The sequence below is a fragment of the Mirounga leonina genome, unplaced genomic scaffold, assembly GCF_011800145.1.
Source record: "Mirounga leonina isolate KUSES-001 unplaced genomic scaffold, KU_Mleo_1.0 Mir_175, whole genome shotgun sequence".
Taxonomy (NCBI): Eukaryota; Metazoa; Chordata; class Mammalia; order Carnivora; family Phocidae; genus Mirounga; species Mirounga leonina.
This window is the reverse complement of record NW_023270453.1, coordinates 20,253,565-20,272,514: the sequence shown is the minus strand read 5'-3', so window position 1 is coordinate 20,272,514 and position 18,950 is coordinate 20,253,565. Positions and strand designations below refer to the sequence as shown.

The 18,950-nt window shown below is 44.8% G+C and overlaps 1 long non-coding RNA gene across 1 annotated transcript in view; it reads left to right on the top strand.

The window, feature by feature from the left end:
• The first annotated feature begins 1,014 nt into the window (after positions 1-1,014).
• The window catches only part of LOC118021908, a 23,152-nt gene continuing 5,216 nt past the window's right edge, over positions 1,015-18,950 (top strand). The window contains exon 1 of the long non-coding RNA XR_004682341.1: positions 1,015-1,510. This is a non-coding gene — a long non-coding RNA (uncharacterized LOC118021908). The remainder of the gene's footprint in view (positions 1,511-18,950) is intronic.

Sequence of the window (18,950 nt, the reverse complement as noted above, 5' to 3'; positions counted from 1 at the left end):
TTTTTTTTTTTTTGGTAAGTATACAAAGGAAATACTACATATGATATGGGCTGTGTTCTCAAAGATACTGCAGTATTTGCGGGGAGATGAGACACTTACGAACAAGACAATATGTAACAAAATGATAAATAATCAGAAGAGAAAATGTGTCAAAAATAAGTGGTATAAATACCAAGGGGTAGAAAGAGGGTCAGGAAAAAAACCTGGTCCTGCTATAGAATTCTTTTTATAGAAGCTGAATTCTATGTGCTATTTTGTTATGAATTTTTGCATTTGCATTTATGAGGTCTACAGGGCTTTGGGGGGGTTTCGTTTTTTGTTTTGTTTGTACTGTCTTTGTCTGATTTTGGTATCAGGATGATACCAGCCCGTGAAATACTACTTTCATGACATGAATTGAGAGGTGTTCCCTCCTTTCCTGTGTCCTGGCAGAGATTATGCAGAATTGGATTTAATTCATTAAATGTTCAGTAGAATGCGGCAGTGAAAATGTCTGGGCCGGAGATGTTAATGTTTGGGGCACAGTGCTTGCTTTCTGTGTATGGCCTGATGGGGGGGGCAGTGACAGACACTCACAAAATGGGTCATCTGAAGTTGGGACAGATGAACTTGCTGAAGCTTTCGTTATTCTCTGCATTTCCCACGGTGAGGTAGTGTTCACGCACACACACTTCATTGGGTCATCATATCAATGTTGTGAAATCAAAAGGGCGGGATTATCCTCACCTTTTAATTGTATTTCAGTTCAAGACACAGGCTCCAAGGTTGACTGACTCATCCATGCTCACTTAATAAGGTAGAAGGAGCAAAGGCATTTTGTTTCGTGGTGGGTGGTGTGAGTTTGAGTTAGACTGGAGTTAAACACTAAGCTCTCCTGGGAGAGGAAGTGTGTTAGTCCACAGAGGGCTTGTTGTTTCTACCTGTTGGGACAGGCGTGCTGGGGGATGTTTGAACCCAGAAGCCCAAAAACCCTAGGGACACAGGTTTGTACTGTGGTCTTAACCTGTTGTTCACATATGGCTTTTATGAGACAAGAGGTCTGGCCCCGTCTAGTCCCCAGGAAGCATCCCCCAGGAGGAAGGTTAACTCCACCCGAAACTGTGGCGTCTCACCTTGTCTACTAAGCAGAGAGGGTCTCTGGAGGCGGGCAGGAAGAGAACATTCCGTCCTCCACACACAGCCCGCCCTCGCCCGGGTGTCTGAGATCATGGGATGGTTCAGAAGAGGAGCAAGTAGTCAGTAGTTCTAGCGACACTTAACAAAATGGGAGGAAAAGCCGGGAAGTGCCAGCTTACCCCCCTTGCCCTGCACCACACACACACTCAGTTTCCAAATCTCACCCATCCTTCGAAGTGTGGCCAAGCGCCAGCATTAGAGTTTCTGCATGCTGCTTTACGTGGTTGCGTGGGTTGTGACTCTGCATAGAGGGTAAGCTCTGGGCTTCTGGGATCTGACCCTTCACGAGTTTCTGCACGTTCCGGCCCGGTGCATGGAAGCAGGAGGTGCACAGGTCAGTGTCGGGCCAAGTGGCCCACTTGCCAGGCCCTGGCCAAGCCCCGTCCATTCCTAACCCAGGTCTTACCTCTGCCTAGAAAGTCCTCCTCAGTCCCGCCAACCTCGCCCTAGGAGCTCGGCTCAGGCCCCGCTGCATGCTTGGGGCCTTCCTTGACGCCCAGGCCATGCCCGGCGGCCTTCCGCAGCCCCTGTCAGCGGCCTATGACTTCATGTTCAGTCTCAGAACTGGTTCCTAACAAGGGCAGAGCGATGTCAGGGAGCAAGGATGGGCCCTACTGAGCCATGACTGGCACCAGCAGCAGGGAGGGAGGGTGGAAGGTGAGCTGGGGTTGGGGCTGGAGGGGCTTGATGGATTCCCTCCCACCACTTTGTGCGAACACCTTCAAATGTACTGCAGAACTCCCTTCTGAGGAGGTCAGTGGCCCCGCGGCCCCTCCCGCATTCCCCTGTGTCTGTTATAGGCCATTTACTTTGCCTTATGTACATGATTCCTTCTCAATCCAAGCAGCACAAATGAAAGCATTTGTACAAGCAGTCCTGGGGCCAGGCCCAGACCTGGCACCGCGGCCAGTGGGGTGAGGGGATGCTCGGGCATCTGAGTCCGGCTTGGCTGCAGCCTCAGCCCCAGCCTCTGTCTTCACTTCCTTCTGGAATCAGTTTTGCCCAGAAACCTGGCCTATTTGGCTACAGCCGTGACTCCCTTTGCCAGTCTTGCTCACCATCCCCGTCCTCCCTGTCCCTTCCTCCATTCCCGGAACTGGAACCACGCAGGTGCCTCCCTGCCCCTCTGAGCACCACCGCTGTTTGGTTTTGCTGCCATGACCCATGTTCTCGCTGGGCTCTTCTGGGGAGCAAGTTTCCGCCTCGGTCAGCTCTGAACACTGCACACTGGACGCTGGGGCCGACCCCCTCCTCCCAGGCCCTGGTCTCCTCCTCGTCCTCAGCTCCCCAGGGCCTGTGATTCTGGCCCCCGCAGGTGCAGAAATGGAGCCAACAGGGGTTTGCACAGAGCAGAGCCATTCCTCTAAGCTGCCGTGAACATCATGAACGCGGCCCCACTCTGTCCCTTCCTGTAGTAGTTACCCCAAAACACCTTGTTTCCCTCACCAGACTTGAACCTCTAGGCGGCACAGACAGCGCCCCACACGTGAGCAAGCATTCCTGGATTTCCGGCACTGATCGGATGGGTTCACTGGTGTGACTAGAGAAGGAATAGCCGTGTGACCTTAGATAGACTTGAAGGTTTGTGATGGGAATTTATTTATGATTCACAAGTACAGGGTTTCATGGTCACACGGGCAAGCAGCTCCCATACGGCACGATTTAGCGACTGAAAGACAGACAGCCTCGGAAGAGACAAGCACAGATTCTCATGAGGAGCCCCTGCCACACAGGGAGGGAACCGGGCCATGCTGCAAAGAAGGGCAGAGGCATCCTCAGTAGGAAGTGGGGACATTTACTTCTAACTAGAATGCTCTCCAGAACAACGTAGTACAACCTGATCCGCAGACGAGGGTCTCTATTCCCAAACATCTCAGCAGACTATGCAAGGAGCCCATGTCTCTTCCAGGGTGGCCTGGTTGGCCCGGCTCACGAGCCGACTTAGAGGAAGGGGCCTACGGTGCCTTGGACCAGGCCGCCGTGGCGGGCAGATGTGGACTGTGAGAGAAGCTGTAGTTCCAGAGTGGAGCACACGCAGAGCACCTCCAGGGCCTCTGCTTCCCCACATCCCGCTGTCCACACCTGCTGTGGTTCAGCGGGGTGCACCTGCGGGCAGATGCCCTGTGAGCATGTGGCCACCCTTCTGGGGAGGTTCAGTCCACTCCTGTCGAGACAGTAGGTGCTGGGGGAGGGAGGCAGTTGTTGAGAGGGAGAGAGAGCCCTTTGGGGGGGGACACGCGTGGCAGTGTGGAGGGGGTCTTGGGCAATGTGTCACATGAGAGGAAGATGTGCACAAAAGGAGGGTCAGGGTCAGCACTCTGTATGGCACCCAGCTCTGCATGAGGGAGGCCAGGGAACGTCCCTCCACGGCCCCCTCCTCCCTGAGCACCCGCCCGCAGGACCCAGCTTCGGGCCAGAACAGCGGCAGAATCCTACATGCAGCCGTGCAGGCTGGCGTGATGACTGACGGCCTGGCTTGGGCCACACTGCCCTGCCCTGGCTATTCGCTGCGACTGTGAATGTGACGGAGTCACTTGCACTTTCCCAACCCCAGGGTGCCCATCTGCAAAATGGGGATTCTAACATCCACCTCAGGCACCCCACATACGCCACTGTTACTGTATTCAACAGCCAGAATTCCTCATTACCATTTGTGAGCTCTTCCGTGTGCCTTACGCATGCAAAGATGCTTTGAAAGACCTAGGATTGGCCCTCAGTTGTATTTGGTGAGTCCGCTGGGAATGGAACCCCCAAGCAGTATGTCAGGAAACACTGCGGTCAGAAGTAGAAAACCTCAGACAATAACCTAGGTCCTTTCTGTTTCTAGAAGCCTGCGTTCAACACCGCGGGAAATAGTTCTGGTGAAACCCCCATGCAGTCTTCTGCCTTGGGCGGTTTATTCGCGGAGGACAGTGACTCACTGAGTGCCGAAATGTTGTGACCTTAGATTTTGTGACAACTACTCCAGGTCTCCCTTCCTCACTTAATTATGGCATAATAGTAACCGTAGCATTCACGATACACTGAGCAGATGCGCTCATCTTCTGCTCTCGGTGGAAAATGCCCGAGGAGAAGATGGGTGTTTGCTTGCAGGGCTCTGGGGGCTGTAGGCAGACGGCAGCGCATGGAGCTCTGGAGTTAGCTGTGCTGGGATGCCCTTCTGTCTTTCCTCTGCCATGTGTTCAGTTCGCACGCGCCCCTCGGTCCAGGACGCACATGCATCCAGGGGACTGCGCACCTGCAGCCGGCTGTGTGAAACGTCACTGACTTATTGCATCTGCTCGCCAGGACTGTGTTCCTAGAATCCCACCTGAAGGGAGAAAGATTTAGCCCGGAGAGAGAAGTAATACAGAATTAAAACATAAACACGGACGCAGTCATGATACAGAAACACTCTCCTCATTAACACATTGAACGCTCATTTTATCTGTGGGCTTTTTTCATCTATGCAGAGTTTGGTCTCTGCCCGAAGTTGCTCTGCAGGACCAAGAGACAGTGACCCTCAGAGCTGAAGCTCAGACTACCCTGTAGACCGCAGGGAGAAGAAGGAAGACGGCAGAGTCAGCAGCCACTGGGCTGCAGAGAAATCCCACGTCAGCCACAAAGAGAGAGACCTCACTGTACTGTCCCTCTGGCCTCCGAGCACCTCACGTGTAAGGCGCAAGTGCCGATGGCAGGACTAGAATAATCAGCCCCAGGTAGAAAGCTGCTAATGCAGAAATTGGCAAAACCTGAAAAAAAAAGTGAACCTAATAGATCCTTCAGAAACATGCAGGACAATATTGCATCCATCAAGCAAGAATAGACTGCCAGTAGGAATGCCAGGACACGTAAGAGTTGTAAGGAATTTAAAATACAATTTTTAAAAGAAATAAATTATAAAACTCAGGGACCAACTGCGTCACAGAATGGACTCAAGTGTCTAACCTACGGGCTGTGTTTGAGGAAATCTCCAGGAACATACACTAAAAACACAGAGACAGGACAAGGGTTCTGCTTCCAGTGATGATGGGCTGGCTGATTGTGACCAATCCTCCCCCAAACACCTGAAGAGGAAGCAAATTAAGATCTGCTTCTGGAAAACACCCAGGGACTAAACGAGATCCGGGGAAGGAGGGGAATTTGCTTCAGCTATGCAGGTGTTGCTGGAAGAGGCGGCTGAGAAGGTGGGGCAGGTTCTGATGCAGCCAGCAGCACCCAGGCCGGCCATCATAGTGAGCCAGGAGCAAATCAGACTGCTGTGGCTACAGCTATTCTTAATATTTTGTCTCTTAACTTTTATATTTGGGTTGAAAATAATTCACACACCACCATTACAGCGTTCCAGTATTCTGTACTTGTCTGCATACTTACATTTGCCAGTGAGAGTTATGCTTTGCTGTGCTTTCGTGTTGTGCTGTTTAGAGTGTTTTCATTTCAGTATGAGTAACCTCTTGAAGCATGTTTTGTAAAGCAGATCTCATGGTGACGAAATCCCTCAATTTTTTGCTTCTCTGGCAAAGACTTTGTCTGCCCTTCATTGTTAAAGAATAGTTTTGTGAGATATAGTATTCTTGTGTGGCAGATGTTTCCTTTCCATACTTTTATATATATCATCCTACTCCTTTTATATATATCATCCTGGCCTGTGAGGTTTCTGCTGAGAAATTTGCCTATAGTCTTCTGAGGGGTTCCTTATACGCAACATGTCATTTTTCTCTTACTGCTCTCAAAATTCCTTATCTTCGACTTTTGACAATTTAATAATAATGTGTCTTGGTGTAGACCTCTTTGTCTTCAACCTATTTGGCATCCTTTGGGCTTCATGAATCTGGATGTCTAGTTGTCTATTTTATTCCCCAGATTTGGGAACAAGGGACCATTATTTCTTTAAATAAGCTTTCCACTCCTTTCTCTCCTCCTTCTCAGACTCTCATAATGCATATATAGTAGTCTCCCCTTATCCACAGGGGATCCATTACAAGACTCTCAGTGGATTCCTGAACCACAGATAGTACCAAATCCCACATATGCTATGTTTTTTCCTATATATACGTACCTACGATAAAGTTTAATTTCTAGATTAAGCACAATAACAGATTGATAACAAGAGCTAATAAATAGAACAATTATTACAATATACTGCAATAAAAGTTATGTGAATGGGTTCTTTCTCTCAAAATCTTATCATCAATATTCACGTCTCTTCTTGTAATGACGTGAGATGATAAAATGCCTACGTGGTGAGATAAAGTGAGGTGAATGACACAGGCCCTGTGACCTAGCGTGAGGCTACTATTGACTTGCTGATGACACTTCAGAAGAAGGATCATCTGCTTCCAGACTGTTGGCCACAGGTAACTGAAACCGTGGATGAGGAGGACACTAGTGTCCTGGTGACTTTGATGGTGCTCCATAAATCCCATAGGCTTTCTTCACTCTTCTTCATTCTGTTTTGTCTTTGCAGCTCTGACTAGATCATTTCAAATGGCTTGTCTTAGACTTCACCGATTCTTTCTTCTGCTTGATCAGATCTGCTGTGGGAGCTCTCTGGTGAATTCTTCAGTCGTTGTCTTCTTCAGCTCCAAAGTTTTGGGGTTGTTTGTTTGTTTTAATGATTTCTATCTCAGGATGCCTGGGTGGCTCAGTCAGTTAAGCATTTGCCTTCAGCTCAGGTCATGATCTCCATGTCCTGGGATTGAGCCCTGCATCGGACTCCCTGCTTAGCAGGGAGTCTGCATCTCCCTCTCTCTCTGCCCCCCCCACTCATGTTCTCCCCACCCCATCAAATAAATAAATAAAATTTTTTAAAAATACTATTATTTTGAATTCTTTGTCATGTAATTCATAGATCTCCATTTCTTTGGGCTCAGTTAATGGAAATGTATTGTGTTCCTTTGGTGGTAACATGTCTTCCTGAATTTTTGTGTACCTTGTAGCCTTGTTGGTGTGGGTGTCTGCACACTTGAAGAAAAAATCACTTCTTCCAAACTTGACAGACTGGCTTCAGTGAGGCCATTTGCTGGGGCAGGTGCACAGCAGCACTGGGACTGGGGGGGGAGGTGTGTCAGGTCTGGTGGGCATGCAGGACTCCTGGGTCTAGCAGGCACATGGGGGTGCAAGGTCCAAGGCAGGTGCACAGCAGCAAGACAGCAAGATGGCTGGACATGTGCATGGTGGCAGCCCTGGGTCTGCGGAAGGGCACAATGGTAGCATCTCTGGGGGATGAGCAGGGGTCCAGCTCTGAGGGGGCACATGGTGTGGGTCCTGGCAATGGGAGTCTATGTTAGTCAAGACTGTGGGGTCTTTGGCAGTGACAAGGGCTGGAGGCCCTCAGGGTCTTCCTGCTCTTCCTTTTCTGTGTGGAGGAACTCACTCTGAGGGGGAGTCCTTTCGGCACTGAGATGTGCCAGTCTGGGGCACGGGATGACGCACATAAAATGCTTCCATGCTTTTTTTACGTGGCCATCATGGGTTTTTGTGGGTTTTTTGTTTTTGTTTTTTTTTTTTGCGTTCCACTGCATTGCTTCAGTTTCTTAGCTGCACTCCAGAGCTCTCTGAGGGGTGTTCTATCCAAGGATAGTTGTTACATCATCGTTTTGGGGTCGGGGACGCCATCTTGCTGTCGTCACCTGCACTCCTCTCTTCCATAGCCCACCAGGACTGTAGCCCATGGGGGAGTCCCACAGCACAGGCACTGGGCAGGGCCCTAGAGATACTGCCAGATTCTTCTTCCCGGGCCCCAACACCTCAGGAGAGAAGTGCCTTTCTAGCACACGTGCGTCTCCTGAAAGGACCCCCCTCCCTCTGGTGTTGGTGCTGACTGAACGGTACCAGTAAGCGATACACCTCTGCAGTTTTACTCACCCGATGCTGTTATTACTCTTTGTGATTAAAGAAGCGCTTTGACCCAGGTCATTGCTTTTCAGTAAAATATTTTACCGCTCAGGCAACATGAGTCTTTACCTGTTGCCCAGGATGTGTATCTGATGTTTTCTTACTCCGTGGATGAACTTCTCGAACCTGCCTGACTTACTGGAAAATCTGAGAGCTTAATACTCCTTGTGCTTGAAGTTGTAGCAGGAAATAAGCAAAGTAAACACTATGGAATAACTGGATAACTTGAAACTGCACTGTTAATTTTTTAAAAATATAATCCCTTGAAAACGCTGGCAAGAAGGAAAATGTGTGAGGGTGTTTGGAACCTCAGATTTTAATTTCCGCCTTAATCCTGCCTGATGTGGACTGTTCCTGGCTGGCCTACAGATCTCTCCCTCCCCGCTTGGGTCCCCACGTGTGCCTCCTCCCACCTCACGTCCACACCATGCCTGCCCCACAGCCCCGCAGAGAAGGTGCTCACACACACCACTCTGCAGAAGACGCTCCAGGCCAGATTTCTGGCCTGGCCACCAAGCCAGTGCCTTCTTTGTACAGCTGCCCTGGGAGCTGACTCAGGCAACATTCTGCTCCCAAACTGCTGACCCCATGAACCCTGACAGATTGAATCAAATTATATATGCACCAACCCCTAAAGCTCAGTGTAATAGCGGCTTGGAGCTTGACTTACACCACAAGCTACAAACTATGTAGTTATGTTACCGGACTACTTACAGAGCTCCTGTCGGCATGCCCAGTGCACTAAGGAGCATCATCTAAAGAATCGTTCCCTTACAATTTCGTTCAGCCTAAAACAACAAGAACTAAGCAGGTTCCAACTGGACCGCTTCCCTGTGGATGGTGGGCTGTGGGCTGCAGGCTCGACATTTTCAAGACCCTGGTATTTACATCTCTGGCTTCATCTGTAGCCTGAGCTATGCTGCACGTTTTGTTCCTTTAGAGTCTGTCATTTGGTGAAGAGAATAAACTCCAAATCAAAATATAACGAAGCCTAAACTCCCCAGCCTTCAGACTGTTTGTAAACATTCTTGACAATGGGAGAGCAAAAGCTGGTCTTCGTGGTGAACCTGGAAATACCCCTTCTCCCATCCACTACCTACTGCTCTCCTCGGCTGCAAGTCAGCCTGCCTGATTTCCTGCATAAGTCACTACAGCACACCGTTGGCTATGACACTTCCCCCCTTATCCTGAAATGCTTTTAATGGGTTTTCCTGATCACAAGAGCAGGACATAGTCATCACCATTCATATGGAAAACATAGAAAAGCCCAAAGCAGAAAATAAAACCTTTCTGTATCTACAGCCAAGAAACAAACATTGTTCAGTTGTTGATATAAACCCTTCTGTGGATGTGTGTGTTTGTTGTCCTGGGCATATGATGCTTACAAAGTGGCGTTTTCACTGTCTGTGATACCTGGGGCTTTAGAAGTGGGACAGGTTGTGTGGCCGTTTCTGGACGTTCTCCTCAGAAGTCCACTTGGAACCAGGAGGATGAAGCCACCCCATAAGGATGGAGGGACATCAAGGGAACCTGGGTCCCTGAGGATTTCCTAGAGCAGTAGAACCGGCAGCCAGGACTGCTCACCTCCCTGCTTCTCCAGGAGAGAAAATGCTCTTCTCCTGCATTTCTCACTCTCTTCCAACCAAATCCTGTTATCTGCTATACTTGCCTGTCAAACACACAGGAATACCTGCCTTAGCTCCTCACATTTCTGGTTGCCTCTTCTTCTTTTCCCTATCCACAGATCTTTATTTAGCACCCACTTTTGTTCACTGCTGGTCAGGGCCCCGGGGAAACCATCGTGAGCAAGACAGCCAAGGTCCTTGTCCGTGTGGAGTTAGCCTGCAGAGCAGGGAGACACTGTAAAAGTGAATAGATGAGACTATTCTGGGTGGTAATGAGTATGGTGGAGTAACCAAAATGCAGGGTGTATTATTTTCCTTTTACTGCTGTACCAAATTATCACAAACTTAGTGGCTTAAACAACACACATTTATCACCTTACAGTTCTGGAGGTCAGAAGTCTGACATGGACCTCACGGGGTTAAAATCAGGGTGCCCTTTCTGGAGGCCCAAAGGGAGAACCTGTTCTTGCCTCTTCCATATAATGTAGGACACCCACACTAGTTGGCTTATGGCTCCTTCCTCCACCTTCAGTGCTAGCAGGGGTGGATTGCGTCTTTCTGATGCCCCATCCGCCGGACACTGATTATCCTGCCTCTCTCTTCCACTTTTTTTTTTTTAAAGATTATTTATTTATTTATTTATTAGAGAGTGAGCAGGAGAGAAACAGCATGAGAGGGGAGAGGGTCAGAGGGAGAAGCAGGCTCCCCGCTGAGCCGGGAGCCCGATGCGGGACTCGATCCCAGGACCCTGGGATCATGACCCGAGCTGAAGGCAGTCGCCTAACCAACTGAGCCACCCAGGCGCCCCTCTTCCACTTTTAAGGACCCTTGTGATTACATGGGCCCCACCCAGGTAATCCCAAATAATCTCTCCATTTTAAGGTCAGCTGATTGGCAGCCTTTAATCCACCTGCTATCAAAATCACCCTTTGCAACATACAAGTGTTCCATGGGTTCCAGAAATTAAGAGGAGGACATCTTTGTGAGCTTTATTCTGCCTGCCATGGGACATGACGTGAATGGACCCGGACATATGGGGTGTCCTTCAGGTGAAGGGAGGCCTCTGCAAGGAGCTGCATCCAATGGTAAGAGTAGGCCTCCCAGAATTCAACCAGGTATACCAGATGCTCTGAGGCTCTACCGAGACCCTGCTGTGTGGAAGAACAGAGTGGGACCTACTGGGTGCAGGGAGTGTCCAAGGTGAGGCGGGAGGTGCACAGAGGCCCTTGGACTTGGATCTTCTCTCTGTGAAGTGGAACCAATCAGAGGTTTTGAACAGCAATGTGATGTCATGTAGTGTGCAATGTAAAGATCACTTTGTTGCCGTGTAGACCATGGCTTGTAGAGAGCAGCAGAGTAAATAAGGAGAGTGAACCATGAGGGAGTTGCAGTAATGGGTTAAAGAAAATTGATCAGGGTGGTACTGTTAGACTTTGGGAAATGAGAGTGGGTTCAGGATATATCCTAAAGAGAGAGGCCACTGAACTGACTAATATGAACTAGTTGTGGCAAGTGAGGAAAGAGAAAAATTGAGAGTGAATCTGGGAATTTTGGCTCAAGGAACTGATTGGCTGATCACAGTACTTACTGAAAAGCAGAGAAGTGGGTGAGAAATGGATTTGCAGTGGGAGCCAAGAGTCTGCATGGGTTGGGGTAAGCGTGAGGTATCTAGTAGGGTTCCCAGTGAGGCGATGAGGTTTGTGCAAGTCTGCTTGACGGCCTTAACAACACACCTCAGATGTGCAACTTGGACAACCAACATTTTTTTCCCTCACAGTTCTGGATGCTCGAAGTCAGTGAGAAGGTCCCAGGGTTGGTTTCTAGAGAGGCCCCTTCTCACTGTGTCCTTACATGATGCTTCCTGTGTGAGCATGAAGAGAGAGATGGCGTCTCCTTCTCTTCTAAAAGGACACCAATCCTATCAGAGTGGGGCACCCAGAGCCCTTCCTGATCTGGCTCCTTTTCCTTCTTCACACTCACCTCTTCCCACTTCTTACTCCACCCACAGCGGACCCTTCCTGTTTCTCAAGTGGTCACACCATAGCTCAACTTCGGACGTACACAAATGCCGTTCCTTTACCAATAGCACCTTCCTCTACCTGGAGCATAGATGGGAGCCAACAAGGGCCAATCAATGGGTGGGGTAGAAAGGAAAGAACAGTCGGCACAGAGCCAAGGTCTTCAGGGCAGGAAGATGTCTGCTCTGAGAAGAACAAGAACAACATCATGGGACAGGTCAGATGATGCCACCAATGCTAAGAATTGGGTCTTGACAGGTGGATGTTAGAAAGAAGGGCATTTCAGGGGTGGCTGGGGGGCTCAGTTGGTTGCGCGTCTGACTCTTGGTTTTGGCTCAGGTCATGATTTCACAGTCGTGGGATCGAGCCCCGCGTCCAGCTCTGAGCTCAGCGTGGAGTCTGCTTCAGATTCTCCTCTGCCTCTCCATCCTGCTCACTCTCTCTCTCAAGTAAATAAACAAAATCTTCTAAAGAAAAAGAGAAAAGAAAGAAGGACGTTTCATTGATCAGCAGTGACATAAAGAGGAGGGGTTGGCATGGGTGAAAGAATGCAGAAACCACACTGGGGAACCTGCTGGACCACTCTGGTTAGACACAGACTCTGTCCAGGAAGTACAGAGAGTATCTGGCAAGAAAGTCCTCCTTCCTCTTGAACCTGCCTCCATGACATCTCCTTATCTGTGAAGGGCATTTGGCCTAAATGATACTGATGGCTCTTCCCCACGTTCATCGTTCTCACCTGTGAAAGAGCACTTGTACTCCAAACCAGGAAATGCAGCACTAAATTACATACTTTGTCCTCCAATCCTTCCATATGCCTTTGTTTTAAATCCCAAACCAGCAGGCGCTAAAACGTCGGTTATTCAGCAATTTGCTTTTGGGGCACATACAACGTGTCCAACACCTGCCTGGTGAAGTTCATGAGGAGGGAATGGTCAGCAGTGTTCGAGGTGAGTGAGCAAGGAACACGGGGCAGAAAAACGTCCTCCGCATTTAGCAACCAGGAAGTTCTTGATGTGCTTGCTGATTGATCTGTGGCTTGATGGCAAATAAAATAAATGAGGAAAAAAAGTTCATGATGGGAAAATTCTCTCTGTGATGTGTTGAAGAATTTGGGGTTAATTAGCCCAAAGAGAAGAAAACAAATGTAAAAGTTGTTCTACAATATGTTTATTTGCTTTTAAGTTCAAAATGCTTTTGTTCTTATTGCAAAATAATAAAACATGAAAAACAAAACAAAACATACACGTAAGAGTAATCAATAAAAGTAATCTATAATTACACCACCAAGAAAGAGGCAAGAGGCACAGTAAACATTTTGTTATATGTCCTTCCAGACTTCTAGCTACACATCATTATTATTTTAAACAAAATAGTATCACATCGTTTATACTGTTTTTAAAAGATGATAGCTTTATTGAGATATAATTTACATATCAATACAATTCATCCATTTGAAGTATAAAATTCAGTGGTTTTTCTTTCTTTCTTTCTTTCTTTTTTTTTAAGATTTTATTTATTTATTTGACAGAGAGAGCGAGAGAGCACAAGCAGGGAGAACAGTAGAGGGAGAGGGAGAAGCAGGCTCCCCGCCAAGCAGGGAGCCCGATGCGGGGCTCGATCCCAGGACCCTGGGATCATGACCTGAGCCGAAGGCAGACGCTTAACCATCTGAGCCACCCAGGTGCCCCTAAAATTCAGTGGTTTTTAACACATTCACGGATGTGTCCAAGCATCTCCACAGTCAGTTTTAGAACATTTTCACCACCTCAAGAAGAAAAACGGTACCATTTAGCTATCACCCTCTTCCCCTAGCCCTAAGCAACCACTAACTGACTATCTAGATTTCCCTGTCCTGGACATTCCACATGCATTGGATCATGTGGTCTGTTGTCACTTAGCATGTGTTTCACGTTCATCCATGTGGACACATATGTCCGTACTTCATTCCTTTTTATGGTGAAATAAAATTTCACTGTATGAATATACCACGTTTTGTCTACTCATTTGCCAGTTGATGGACATTTAAATTGTTTTGACTTTTTGGTTATTATGAATATTGCTTCTGTGAACTTTCATGAGCAAGGTTTTGTGTGGACATGTTTTCATCTCTCTCAGATGTACCAGGAGTGGAAGCGCTGGGTCATATGGTAACTCTATGTTTGATTATTTGAGGAACGGCCAGACTGTTTTCCAAAATAAATGCACCATTTTCCAGTCTCACTAGCAGTGTATGAGGGTTCTGATTCCTCTACATCCTTGTCAACACTTGTCATTATCTGTCTTTTTTACTCAAGGCCACGAGGATTTAGTCCTGTATTTTCTTCTAAGAGTTTTATAGTTTTAGCACTTATATTTATGTCTTTGGTCCTTTTTGAGTTAACTTGTGTATAAGATGGGAGATAAGGATGCGATTGCACTATTTTGCATGTGGCTATCCAGTTGTCCCGGCACCATCTGCTATAAAGACTATCCTTTCCCCATAGAGATGTCTTGGCACCCTAGCAAGAAATCAGTTGATCATAGATATGTGGGTTTATTTCTGGACTCTCATTTTTATTCTGTTGACCTATATGTCACTCCTCATGCCAGCACCACACTATCTCAATTACAAAATTGGAAAATGTGCATTCTCTTACTTCCTTCTTTGTTAGGATTGTTTTTGTCTATTCTGAGTCCTTTGCAATTCCATGTGGATTTCACACTTATCTTGTCAGTTTCTACAAAGAAGCCAACTGAGATTCTGTTAAGGATTGCATTGAGTCTATAAATCAATTCGGAGAGTATTGCCATTTTAACAATATTGCTTTCCAGTTCACAAACATGAGATATATTTCCATTTATTTAGATCTTATTTAATTTCTCTCAATAACATTTTATAATTTTCAGAGTATAAGTTCTAAATTTCATGTTATTACTAAGTATTTTTGATCCTATGATAAATGGAATTTTAACGTTTTTATTGTCCCATGCACGTATATAGAAATAGTTGATTTTTGTATATCGACCTTATATTCTGCAAACTTGCTGAATTCATTTATAGGTTCTAATAGTTTTTTAGTGATTCCTTAAGATTTTCTATATATGATATCATGTCCTCCATGAATAGAGATAGTTTTACTTCTGCCTTTTATTTCTTTTTCCTTCCTAATTGCCCTGGCAAGGACCTCTGGTGCAATGTTGAATAAGCAAGAGTGGACATCCTTGTTTTCTATCTGATCTTAGCATGAAACATCTAATCTTTTACCAGTAAGTGTAATGTTAACTACGGGTTTTGGTTTTTTTAGTATTCTTTACCAGGTTGAAGAACTTCCCTTCTTTCATAGTTTGTTCACTGTTTTTATTATGAAGTTTAATTTTCTCAAATGATTTTTCTGTATCTGTTGAGATGATCATGTGATTTGAAGTTTCTTTTTTTATTCTACTGATATGGTTTATTACATTAATTGATTTTCTTTTCTTTTTTTTAAAGATTTTATTTATTTATTTGACAGAGAGACACAACGACAGAAGGAACACAAGCTGGGGGAGTGGGAGAGGGAGAAGCAGGCTTCCCACTGAGCAGGGAGCCCAATGCGGGGCTCGATCCCAGGACCCTGGGATCATGACCTGGGCCGAAGGCAAATGCTTAACGAATGAGCCACCCAGGTGCCCCACATTAATTGATTTTCAAAAGTTAAACTAACCTTATGTCCTTGGAATAAATCCCCTTTGATCATGGTGTATAATTCTTTTTATATGTTTTTGTATTTCACTTACTAAAAAGTACTATCTTGTTGAGAATTTTTACATCCTTATTCATAAGAGATATTGATCTATATTTTCTTGTGATGTCTTTGTCTGCTTTTGGTATCAGGGTAATATTGTCTTCACAGATTAAGTTGAGATGTATTCCTTCATCTTCTACTTTTTGAAAGAATTTTTGCAGAATTGGTATTAATCCTTCCTTAAATATTTAGTAGAATTCACCAGTGAAGCCATTTGGACCCAGGCTTTGCTTTGTGGGTAGTTTGTGAATACTGATTCAGTCTCCTTACTTGTTATAGATATACTCACATGATGGGGCACCTGGGTGGCACAGTCAGTTGGGCGTCTGCCCTCAGCTCAAGTCATGATCTCAGGGTCCTGGGATCAAGCCCCACGTGGGGCTCTCTGCTCGGTGGGGAGTCTGCTTCTCCCTCTCCCTTTGCCCCTCCCCCTGGCTTGTGTGCTCTCTCTCTCTCTAAAATAAATAAGTAATTTAAAAAAAGATATACTTACATGGTCTATTTCTTCTTGAGTCAATTTTGGTAGTTTGTATCTTTTAGGAATGTTCCCATTTCACCTAAGTTATCTAATTTATTGGTGAAAAATTGTTCATAGTATTCCTTTACAGCCCTTTTTATTTCTGTAAAGTCAGTCATTACATCCCCCATCATTCACATCTGAATGTAGTAATATGTGAGTATTCCTTTTTTTCTTGGTAAATCTAGACAAAGACTTGTCAATCTTATTGATATTTTCAAAGAACCAGCTTTTGTTTTCGTTGATTTTCTTGATTTTTAAATATTTTTCTATTTCATTCATTTTCACTCTAATCTTTATTTCCTTCTTTCTGCCTGCTTTAGCTTTAGTTTGCCCCTCTTTTTCTGGTATGTAAGATGTGAGGTAGTTTACATATTTGAAACCATTCTTCTTTTTTTAATACAAACATTTCCAGCTATACATTTCCTTCCAAATACTGTTTTAGTTGCATCCCTTAAGTTTTGGTATGTCTCATCTTCATTTTCATTTGTCTCAAAGTATTTACAAATTTCCCTTGGGATTTCTTCTTTAACTCTTTGGTTATTTAGGAGTGTGTTGTTTAATTTCCACATACTTGTGAGTTTATCAAATTTCTGTTATTGATTTATAATTTTATTCCATTGTGGTCAAAGAACTTTGTATTTATTGAGGTTTGTTTTATGGTTTAACTCATGGTCTATCCTGGAGAATGTTTTATGTGCACTTGAGAAGAATGGCTCAGGTGTTTTATAGATGTCTGTTAGGTCTCCCTGGTGTATCCTACTGTTCAAGTCTTCTATTTCCTTGTTTATCTTTGTCTAGTTTTTCTATTCATTGTTGGAAATGAGTACTGAAGTTTCCAACTATCATTGTTGAATTGCTTCTCTATTTCTGTCAATTTTTGTTTTATGTATTTTGGTGTTTTGTTGTTAGGTGTATATATGTTTATAATGGTTTCTTCCTAATGGATTGACTCTTCTATGACTTTAAATGTCTCTGTCTCCAGGGGCACCTGGGTGGCTCTGTCAGTTAGGCATCCAACTTTTGATCTCAGCTCAGGTCATGATCTCAGGGTTGTGAGATTGAGGCCTACATCAGGCTCCTTACTCAAAGGAGAGTCTGCCTGAGATTCTCTCCCTCTCCCTGTGCCACTTTCCCTGCTCATTCTTTCTCACTCTCTCTGAAATAAATAAATAAATAAATAAATAAATAAATAAATAAATAAATCTTTAAATGTCTATATCTCCAGGGGCATGTGGGTGGCTTAGCTGGCCAAACCTCTGACTTTGGCTCAAGTCATGATCTCAGGGTCCTGGAATCAAGCCCCATGTTGGGTTCTCTGCTTAGCCGGGAGTCTGCTTCTTCCTCTCCCTTTTCCCCACCCCCACTCGTGCTCTTTCTCTCTCTCAAATAAATGAATAAATCTTTTTTTTAATAAATAAATAAATATCTCTAGCCCCAGTAACATTTTTGTCTTAGAGTCTATTTTGTCAGACATTTCATGTTCATGGAGCAGAAGAACAAATATTGTTAAAATGTCTATACTACCCAAAGCAGTCTACACATTTAATGCAATCTCTATCAAAATACCAATAACATTTTTCACAGAGCTAGAGCAAATGATCCTAAAATTTGTATGGGACCACAAAAGACCCCACATAGCCAAAGCAACCTTGAAGAAGAAAAGCTGAAGGCATTACAATTCTGGACTTCAAGTTATATTACAAAGCTATAGTGATCAAAACAGTATGGTACAAGCACAAAAATAGACACATAGATCAACAGAACAGAATAGAAAACCCAGAAATAAACCCACATTTATATGGTCAATTAATCTTTGACAAAACAGAAAAGAATATCCAATGGGAAAAAGAATGTCTCTTCAACAGTGGTGTTGGGAATACTGGACAGTCACATGTAAAAGAAGGAAACTGAACCACATTTTTAGATCATACACAAAAATAAATCAAAATAGATGAAAGACCTAAAGATGAGACCTGAAACCATAAAAGTCCTAGAAGAGAAAACAGGCAGTAACTTTTTTGACAATTGGCCATCAACTTCTTTCCGGCTATGTCTCCTGAGGCAAGAGAAACAAAAACAAAAATAAACTATTGCAACTGCATCAAAGTAAAGAGCTTCTGCACAGCAAAGGAAACAATCAACAAATCTAAAAGGCAACTTATGGAATGAAGAAGATATTTGCAAATGACATCTGTTGAAGGGTTAGTGTCCAAAATAAAGAACTTATAAAACTCAACACCCAAAAAATGAATAATCTCATTAAAAAATGGGCAGAAGACATGAATAGGCATTTTTCCAAGGAAGATGTCCAGATGGCCAACAGACACATGAAAAGATGTTCAATATCACTCATCACCAGGGAAATACAAATCAAAACTGCAGTGAGATATTACCTCAAATGGGTCAAAATGGCTAAAATCAACAACACAAGAAACAAAAGATGTTGGTGAGGATATGGAGAAAGGGGAACCCCTTGCACTGCTGGTGGGAATGTAAACTGGTGCAGCCAGTCTGGAAAACAGTATGGAGGTTCTTCAAAAAGTTAAAAATGGAACTACCCTATGATCCACCAATTGCACTACTAGGAATTTACCCAAAGAATACAAAAATACTAATTCAAAGGGATACATGCACTCTGATGTTTACAGCAGCATTATTTATAATAGCCAAATTATGGAAATGCCCAAGTGTCCATTGATTGATGAATGGATAAAGAAGATGTGGTATATATATATACAATGGAATATTACTCAGACATAAAAAAGAATGAGATCTTGCCATTTGTAATGATGTGGATGGAGCTAGAGTGTATTATGCTAAGTGAAATAAGTCAGCCAGGGAAAGACAAATACCATACGATTTCACTCATATGTGGAATTGAAGAAACAAAACAAATGAGCAAAGAGAAAAAAGAAAGAAAGAAAGAAAGAAAGAAAGAAAGAAAGAAAGAAAGAAAGAAAGAAAGAAA